Here is a 9,256-nt window from a genome sequence, read left to right as displayed (position 1 = left end):
CAGTTCTTGTTAGAAATGGAGTCAGAGTCAGTTTTGTAAAAGATTCTCTATACAATGAGATAGCGACCATGAGACTGGATCAAGCAAAGAATTAGAAGATGCTCCTTCTTTCCCTGCCCTCACTCACAACATCTGCACCTAGGGCCTGCATCTGCCCTTCCACTGCTCTCAAGCACTCCCGCGTGTTGATCCTAAATCTATCCTCCCTTGCAGATTACGCTCCCAAAGATCAAAGTTGTGACAGGATCGCTAGCAATATGGAGTCCAAGCCATCATTTTGATGCAACTTTGATTGAACCATGACTGCGAATGGACTAAATTACTCATACATGTGGGCGGGCTACCCAGCTGCATAAAATGATTCCGATTGAGGAGGAAGTTGCAGTAAAACGTTTCCCGGTGCCTCTCAAGCATACACAAATCATTTACATAAAACGTCGATCTCCACTCTTTGAATATACAACGAGCTCTGTGTATCATTGTTGGAGTAACTGGAGCTAAGGGGCTTGAAACGTATGTATGTTTGTTTGTTGCGTGTTGTTGCTGTGAAGGTGCCTCGTTGCGTTGCGTTTATTTACTTATATGAACGGACCCTTCTTTTCAGTTTTAGGTCATATGGTACTCTCTTCGAGTGAGTTATGATATGCTATCTTGTTCTTTATTGTAGAGATATGAGGCCGGGGATACTTCAGTCCTAATTTGCCAAAACATGAAAATTATGGTTTGTACCATCTCAGTAAATATTAAGGAAAAATACTGAAGTTAACTACGACATCTGCATTTTGTAGATCATATATTTGTGTGTGCGTATATAAATTTGTGAGGCTTGTGGTGTGTAAAAATAGTCTTCGTTGTGTGATCAGCGGCTGGCTAATCCATGTCTAGTTTGAAATTGAAAGTTTACATGCTTTGTTTTTCAGCAACCTCTTCTGTTCCTATTGGAGTTAGCTCTGGTGTCAGCTCTATGTATTACTCAGGTTGTTTGTTTTGCACATGTAGCATACCGTGGGTGAAATCTCTCTAGTTCAATGATTTTGTTCCATGTCTCAGTCTTGTATGAAGTTTAGGATCCCTGATGATAGCAGATTTTAGTGGAATCTCAGACATGGAAGCACAAGAATACACCCAAGGTTATATTGAGCATATGTATATGAACTCCGTAGAGTGCTCTCCTGGGATTTATTTTTGTGCCCGTTCGACTTGAGATTAATTTAACATGGACTAGATGTTGAAGATTCCCTTGCCATTAGCGATGAAGAACATAGATAGACTAACAAAGATACTCATGAAACTCCTGCTCAACTCATGTATGCCAAATCTGATTGAGAGCATCCAGCACCTAGGTGATCACAAATGTACACCACGAGCAACTCTGGGGCAGCAGTAGCGTTGATAGTAACATCTATGCAAACTTTTGGTGCTCAAGCTGGGGGTTGGATTGCATGGCACTGCTACCATTCTAGAGTGACATGGCGTCCCTTGGTACATGGTCGTGCTGGTTGACATGGCAAGTTTGCACGTGGTGCTCATCTGGATCCAGTTAATAATGTTGAATTGACGTATTCTGTCGCATAGACTCGCTGCTTGGCTATAAAATGATTTCCGGTGCCTCTCAAGCCTATATACAACACAATATCTACTCTCTGGGTATATGGACGGTCTGCATTCACCATTGCTAGATTAGGCTTCGAAAGGGCATTGCTTATATGTTGAACATTGTTGTCGTGAAAATGATCCAGTGCACTGCATTTACTAACTTGACTGGATACCTGCTTCTTCAGCAAATACAACTACTATAGTCGATTCTGATTTGCTATCTTCTCCTTTATGGAAGAATCATGTGTTCTCATGTGTCGTACTTGTGGCTCACATGCATTTGATACAATTGCACGTCGAATGCCATGTGCTAAAATTCGTAAAGATCTTGCCACGGGGGATTGGCACTCATCCTCATTTAGCTGCCATGAGGGCCTAGTTCTGGCGTGATTGTAGACTCCGAAGCTTTAATTTGTGTCTTTGAACTAATTCACGGATTAATTATGGATCACTACATGATGTCTCTTTTACACAAAAGACTGACATCCTCTTAAGAATCTAATCGCCAACATAATAATAATTGCTAACTAAAAACAAACTTATGTTATCTCCGTCTCAAAATCTGTCTTAACCTCCTAAATAAGATCTTGAGTTATATTGCCATGCACGACTTAGAAACAAACTTATGGAAAATCAAGGTTGCGGGTGCGTCAATTTTTTTATCCAGTCTTGTAAGTAGTGGTAATTTGTGTGTTGGATATCTTTACGTGTTTCGGGTGTAGCCTCGGAGGGGTTAAAAATAATTAGAATTTAATATTTTATTGAAGAAATGCAAATTAATTGTTTGATAAGGCAACTACTTGCTTGATAATCTGAACGACAATGAGTCTCGAATTTACATATCTTTGCTCCTTTGCCACATTGGTTCCTGTTCAACAAAAGTGGCCTTCAAGAGGTGAGATGACAAGCGTATAACGGAAATATGTTACACTAAAAATAGATTTCTAACAAGGGGTGAACTCTGCTGGTGAAAATGGCACCGGTTATGTTCCATGACACGATGACCACTTGTGCATCTTGTGGGAACTCATTGTGTCAGTGTTTCCATCTGAGTTATATAATTTATGTGATTTGGCCGTTTGTATCTTCAACATGGATCAAGTTATACTCTTTTATGGTTGTATCATCTCGATTCGACTATAAGAATAGCTAAACCTTGTTGTTAAAAAATGTATGATTGTGTGATGCATTCGTGCTAGCTCGGTCTTGGGCCTATGCGCGATGTTCACATTTTATTTCTTTTTTCATTTTATTTCTTTTTTCATTTAATGCTCTAAACAATGTTGCTATTGTGGCATTTTTTCACATGAGCTTCGCCTCACCCTTATGCAAAAATATAAATGTTGTGCTCAACTCTCTCTCTCTCTCTCAACTCTCTCTCTCTCATGAGCATTTTCTACGCATATCTCAATTGTTAGATCGGGTGGTTCTTTATGGTGACTTAGAAATAGTTATTTCTCAGATGACTGAGAAATAAAAAAATAAAAAAAATAACCATGGATATAGTTTGAGGCCACACTTTATAGAAAGCATGTTTTCTAAGTAGAGTTAGTATGAATTATTTGCTATTTTTTCCTTTTTAGGGTTAACGAATCATAAAGTTCTTACAACTCATATGCAAAGAAAAAAGAAAAATAAATGGACGAAAAAAATTGCCGGGGTAACTTGTGAGTGCCACACCTCACTTGAACACACTGCTTGGGATGAGCAGCAAGGTCATATCTGACAACATTGCTCCCACATGGGACTTGCCGATGACTTTTAAAGTTCACGATCTACCTTAGACACGCCTTTATCCCTTGGCAAATCCCACGACATCTTGAACGATCCTCTGTTGGTGGACATAGGGCTGCCACGATGCCTAAATAGTCGCCCACCACCACCGCCACGAACTTGGATGAAGTCGACACATGCATGAACACCTACAAGATAGGGTAGAGATTTATCTCCTCCACATCGTGGCACCACTCCAGTTGGCTCCATGTTGAGAAGACCACTACCCCTAAATGATCATGAGCTATAAAATCCACAATAGCTTGACTTGTAGCGGAGAAAAAAGGTACATCAAGGATAAGTTTGATCCAATGCACATCCGGCAGCCGCCATCCACACACATTCTCCGAACCAACTCCTCCTTGATCGCTGATAAAATCCAGTGGTTCAATGCCCTCATGCCCTCTGGGTGCCTTACCTTTTGTATGTTGTTGGGCTTCACCATGGCAGGTTGGAGGGCGTCAATGTAGTTCAACAAACTATATATTTTTAGTTTCCCTATAAGATGATGACATGTTCAGATTGAGTTCACAAAAATAGCAAATGTGCAAATTGCGTTGACGGAGAAGATTGAGGAAGATGTCAAATGGGCTACCAAAGTAGATGGTTGATTTCAGTTGACTACATTAGCAACCTATATTCAAAAAACTTTCTTCTCATTTTAGAGAAACGTTATTAGGAAAAAGTTATCAATGCACATCAAGCTATCCCTGGAATTTTTGTTCAACTTAAACAGTGAACCGTAAGATATTCAAATGTACCTATTTGTTTTCACAAGGATGTGTACGATCATAGCATTTTTCAATTACTTACAACATAAAGTTCATGGAAGCTAGTATTCAAGTACTAATTTTCAGAGGAAAAAAACTCCTTTTGAATTTAGGGTGTTAAGCGAAATTGATGATATCAGTGATTTGTTCTGATCCTGTAATAACATTGGCGACTATTGTGCATTTTTTTTCTTGGTCTAAATTGATGAAACCAGCCTCAAACTTTGGAGTTGATTAATTGGTCAAGCTCGACCTTAACAACACCAAAGTGGCTCCCTAGCCATCATCATTAACCCTAGTGGAAACTCTAGGTGATAGTCGGGGTAAAGGAAAATGAGGTGAGGAGTATGGTATATACGTTAATAAAGACATTCAATATGGATGTTCTATGTATCTTTGTTTGCAAATGTCCCTTATGTGTGTACATTAGCATAATCATCCATTGAGTTATAGGACGGGTGCATCATAAGTAAGTAGATGCCATGATGGATAATGCGTTCATGTGACATATATTTGATTAGCATCTTGTAGACATGGATAATAGTATCTACTAGTTGGAATTGGTTCTTAAACACTTTCTATAGTTTTTGTTTTTTTACTACGAGTTGAACTCGCACATTTTTAGTTATGTCCATTGAATCAAATGATTCAACTCCACCTCAAAGATAATGCGACATCACAAAAAACATGTGACTGGTGGTGAATGGATTAGTAGATGGCATGGACACCATTGTCATTCCAGAGTTCAAAGCATCAGTTTGATAATGCATGAGCATAAGATTTAGGATAATAATTTATTGTAGTATTATATTTTATGTTATAAATAATACACATGATTGCTCTCTTCTCTATGGTTGGCAATATTGCTTGTGGTGAAATCGTGGTGCTCAGCTACTTTGAAGAAAAAATATATCTAAATTTCATGCATAGTTCACAACTAAGAGTTTTATGTCTAGAATTACCACAAATAATAGGAAGGATGTTTCAGTTTGGTCGTTAACAAGGTTGTGTTCTTTTACTATACATGGGATACGGGATGAAGGACGGAAAGAGATGGTACTGCTTAAAGTGAAACTTGCAGCTATGGTGCGAGTAAATTTGGTCTTTTGTGGGTTGGGATTCACATCTTCGTTGTGTTTTATCTTTTTGTCCAACCAATTTGTTTATATTTCTTTTGAAGTTGAGCGCATGTATTTTAGATGCACTTATATCCGAGCGTAGTGGAGCATGTTGTACCATCTAGTATCATGAATAGCGGTAGTTAAAGCTGCTCTTTTATAATCTAGAATATAGCAACAAAAAAAGAGACTCATAAATCAATTACTCAACTTTAGTATGTTAACATGTATTGCACCCACATGTACACGAGTAATAGCAATTCACATCACGAACAACTTAGCTAAATATGAAAATCCGCAGGGCTGGATTATATGAAAATCCTAAGTATGCCTAATCGAGCATTGATTTGGAGTAAGCTTGGTCATATTCAAGTATGAAAATCCTAAGTATGCCTAATCGAGCATTGTTTTGGAGTAAGGTCGGTCATATCATAACAACAAATTTGAATATTGACGCCGAGGTACTCCAAAAGCCGTGGAGGATGAGGGGACCAAATTACTCATGTACCTATACCACTTTGTCATAAAACAATTCCCAATGACTTTCAAGCCTATAGAACTAATTCATATACACAATGATCTCCACTTTTTTATTATATAGTTGGCATCCATGTTGGGGAACGTAGTAATTTCAAAAAAATTCCTACGCACACGCAAGATCATGGTGATGATATAGCAACGAGGGGAGAGTGTTGTCTACGTACCCTCGTAGACCGAAGCGGAAGCGTTGACGCAACGTAGAGGAAGTAGTCGTACGTCCTCCGGTTCAACCGATCCAAGTACCATTACTCCGGCACCTCCGAGTTCTTGACACGCGTACAGCTCGATGACGCACCCTCGATCTCCGATCCAGCAGAGGCGCCGAGGGGGAGTTCCGTCAGCACGACGGCGTGGTGACGATCTTGATGTTCTCCTGTTGCAGGGCTTCGCCTAAGCACCGCTACAATATGACCGAGGTGTAATATCGTGGAGGGGGGCACCGCACACGGCTAAGGAACGATCAATGATCAACTTGTGTGTTCTAGGGTGCCCCCCTACCCCCGTATATAAAGGAGGGAGGGAGGAGGTGGCCGGCCCTAGGGGGGCACGCCATGAGGAGGGGGAAACCTACTCCAAGTAGGTTTCCCTCTCTTTTCCTTATCTTATTTGGAGGGGGAAGGAAAGAGTACTAGTATTAGGAAGTAGTACTAGTAGTAGTAATAGGAAGAGGGGGAAGGAGAAAGGAAAGGGGGGCCGGCCCCCCTCCCCAATTCGGATTGGGCTTGGGGGGCGCGCCCCCTTCCCTTGCTCCTTCTCTCTTCCTCCTACATGGGCCCAATAAGGCCCATATACCTCCCGGGGGGTTCCGGTAACCTTCCGGGGCTCCAAACTTCTCCGGAACCTTTCCGGTGTCCAAATATATCCGTCTAATATATCAATCTTTATGTCTCGACCATTTCGAGACTCCTCGTCATGTCCGTAATCATATCCGGGACTCCGAACAACCTTCGGTACATCAAAATACATAAACTCATAATATAACTGTCATCGAAACCTTAAGCGTGCGGACCCTACGGTTCGAGAACGATGTAGACATGACTGAGACACATCTCTGGTCAATAACCAATAGCGGGACCTGGATGCCCATATTGGTTCCTACATATTCTACGAAGATCTTTATCGGTCAAACCGCATAACAACATACGTTGTTCCCTTTGTCATCGGTATGTTACTTGTCCGAGATTCGATCGTCGGTATCCAATACCTAGTTCAATCTCGTTATCGACATGTCTCTTTACTCGTTCTGTAATACTTCATCTTATAACTAACTCATTAGTTACATGCTTGCAAGGCTTAGGTGATGAGCATTGCCGAGAGGACCCAGAGATACCTCTCCGACAATCGGAGTGACAAAACCTAATCTCGAATTATGCTAACTCAACATGTACCTTCGGAGACACCTGTAGTACTCCTTTATAATCACCCAGTTACGTTGTGACGTTTGGTAGTACCCAAAGTGTTCCTCTGGTAAACGGGAGTTACACAATTCTCATAGTTACAAGAACATGTATAAGTCATGAAGGAAGCAATAGCAGAATACTAAACGATCAAGTGCTAAGCTAACGGGATGGGTCATGTCAATCACCTCATTCTCCTAATGATGTGATCCCATTAATCAAATGACAACACATGTCAATGGTTAGGAAACATAATCATCTTTGATTAATGAGCTAGTCAAGTAGAGGCATACTAGTGACTATATGTTTGTCTATGTATTCACACATGTATCATGTTTCCGGTTAATACAATTCTAGCATGAATAATAAACATTTATCATGATATGAGGAAATAAATAATAACTTTATTATTGCCTCTAGGGCATATTTCCTTCAGTCTCCCACTTGCACTAGAGTCAATAATCTAGATTACATAGTAATGATTCTAACACCCATGGAGTCTTGGTGCTGATCATGTTTTGCTCGTGAGAGAGGCTTAGTCAACGGTTCTGCAACATTCAGATCCGTATGTATCTTGCAAATCTCTATGTCTCCCACTTGGACTTGGTCCCGAATGGAATTGAAGCGTCTCTTGATGTGCTTGGTCCTCTTGTGAAATCTGGATTCCTTTGCCAAGGCAATTGCACCAGTATTGTCACAGAAGATCTTCATTGGTCCTGATGCACTAGGTATGGCACCTAGATCGGAAATGAACTCCTTCATCCAGACTCCTTCATTTGCTGCTTCAGAAGCAGCTATGTACTCCGCTTCACATGTAGATCCTGCCATGATGCTTTGTTTAGAACTGCACCAACTTACAGCTCCACCGTTTAATAAAAACACGTATCCGGTCTGCGATTTAGAATCGTCCGAATCAGTGTCAAAGCTTGCATCGACGTAACCATTTACGACTAGCTCTTTGTCACCTCCATATACGAGAAACATATCCTTAGTCCTTTTCAGGTATTTCAGGATGTTCTTGACCGCTGTCCAGTGATCCACTCCTGGATTACTTTGGTACCTACCTGCCAAGCTTATTGCTAAGCATACGTCAGGTCTGGTACACAGCATTACATACATGATAGAGCCTATGGCTGAAGCATAGGGAACATCTTTCATTTTCTCTCTATCTTCGGCTGTGGTCGGGCATTGAGTTTGACTCAACTTCACACCTTGTAGCACAGGCAAGAATCCTTTCTTTGCCTGATCCATTTTGAACTTTTTCAAAATTTTGTCAAGGTATGTACTTTGTGAAAGTCCTATTAAGCGTCTTGATCTATCTCTATAGATCTTGATGCCCAATATGTAAGCAGCTTCACCGAGGTCTTTCATAGAAAAACTTTTATTCAAGTATCCCTTTATGCTATCCAGAAATTCTATATCATTTCCAATTAATAATATGTCATCAACATATAAAACTAGAAATGCTACAGAGCTCCCACTCACTTTCTTGTAAATACAGGCTTCTCCAAAAGTCTGTATAAAGCCATATGCTTTGATCACACTATCAAAACGTTTATTCCAACTCCGAGATGCTTGCACCAGTCCATAAATGGAACGTTGGAGCTTGCACACTTTGTCAGCACCTTTTGGATCAACAAAACCTTCAGGTTGCATCATATACAACTCTTCTTCTAGAAATCCATTCAAGAATGCAGTCTTGACATCCATTTGCCAAATTTCATAATCATGAAATGCAGCAATAGCCAACATGATTCGGACAAACTTAAGCATCGCTACGGGTGAGAAAGTCTCATCGTAGTCAACCCCTTGAACTTGTCGAAAACCTTTTGCAACAAGTCGAGCTTTGTAGACAGTAACATTACCATCAGCGTCAGTCTTCTTCTTAAAGATCCATTTATTCTCAATGGCTTGCCGATCATCGGGCAAGTCAACCAAAGTCCATACTTTGTTTTCATACATGGATCCTATCTCAGATTTCATGGCCTCTAGCCATTTTGCGGAATCTGGGCTCATCATCGCTTCCTCATAGTTCGTAGGTTCATCATGGTCTAGTAACATG

The sequence above is a fragment of the Triticum aestivum genome, chromosome 7A (genome assembly GCF_018294505.1).
Source record: "Triticum aestivum cultivar Chinese Spring chromosome 7A, IWGSC CS RefSeq v2.1, whole genome shotgun sequence".
NCBI classification, from domain to species: Eukaryota; Viridiplantae; Streptophyta; class Magnoliopsida; order Poales; family Poaceae; genus Triticum; species Triticum aestivum.
The sequence above is the reverse complement of the archived record's forward strand: the minus strand, read 5'-3'. Positions refer to the sequence as shown.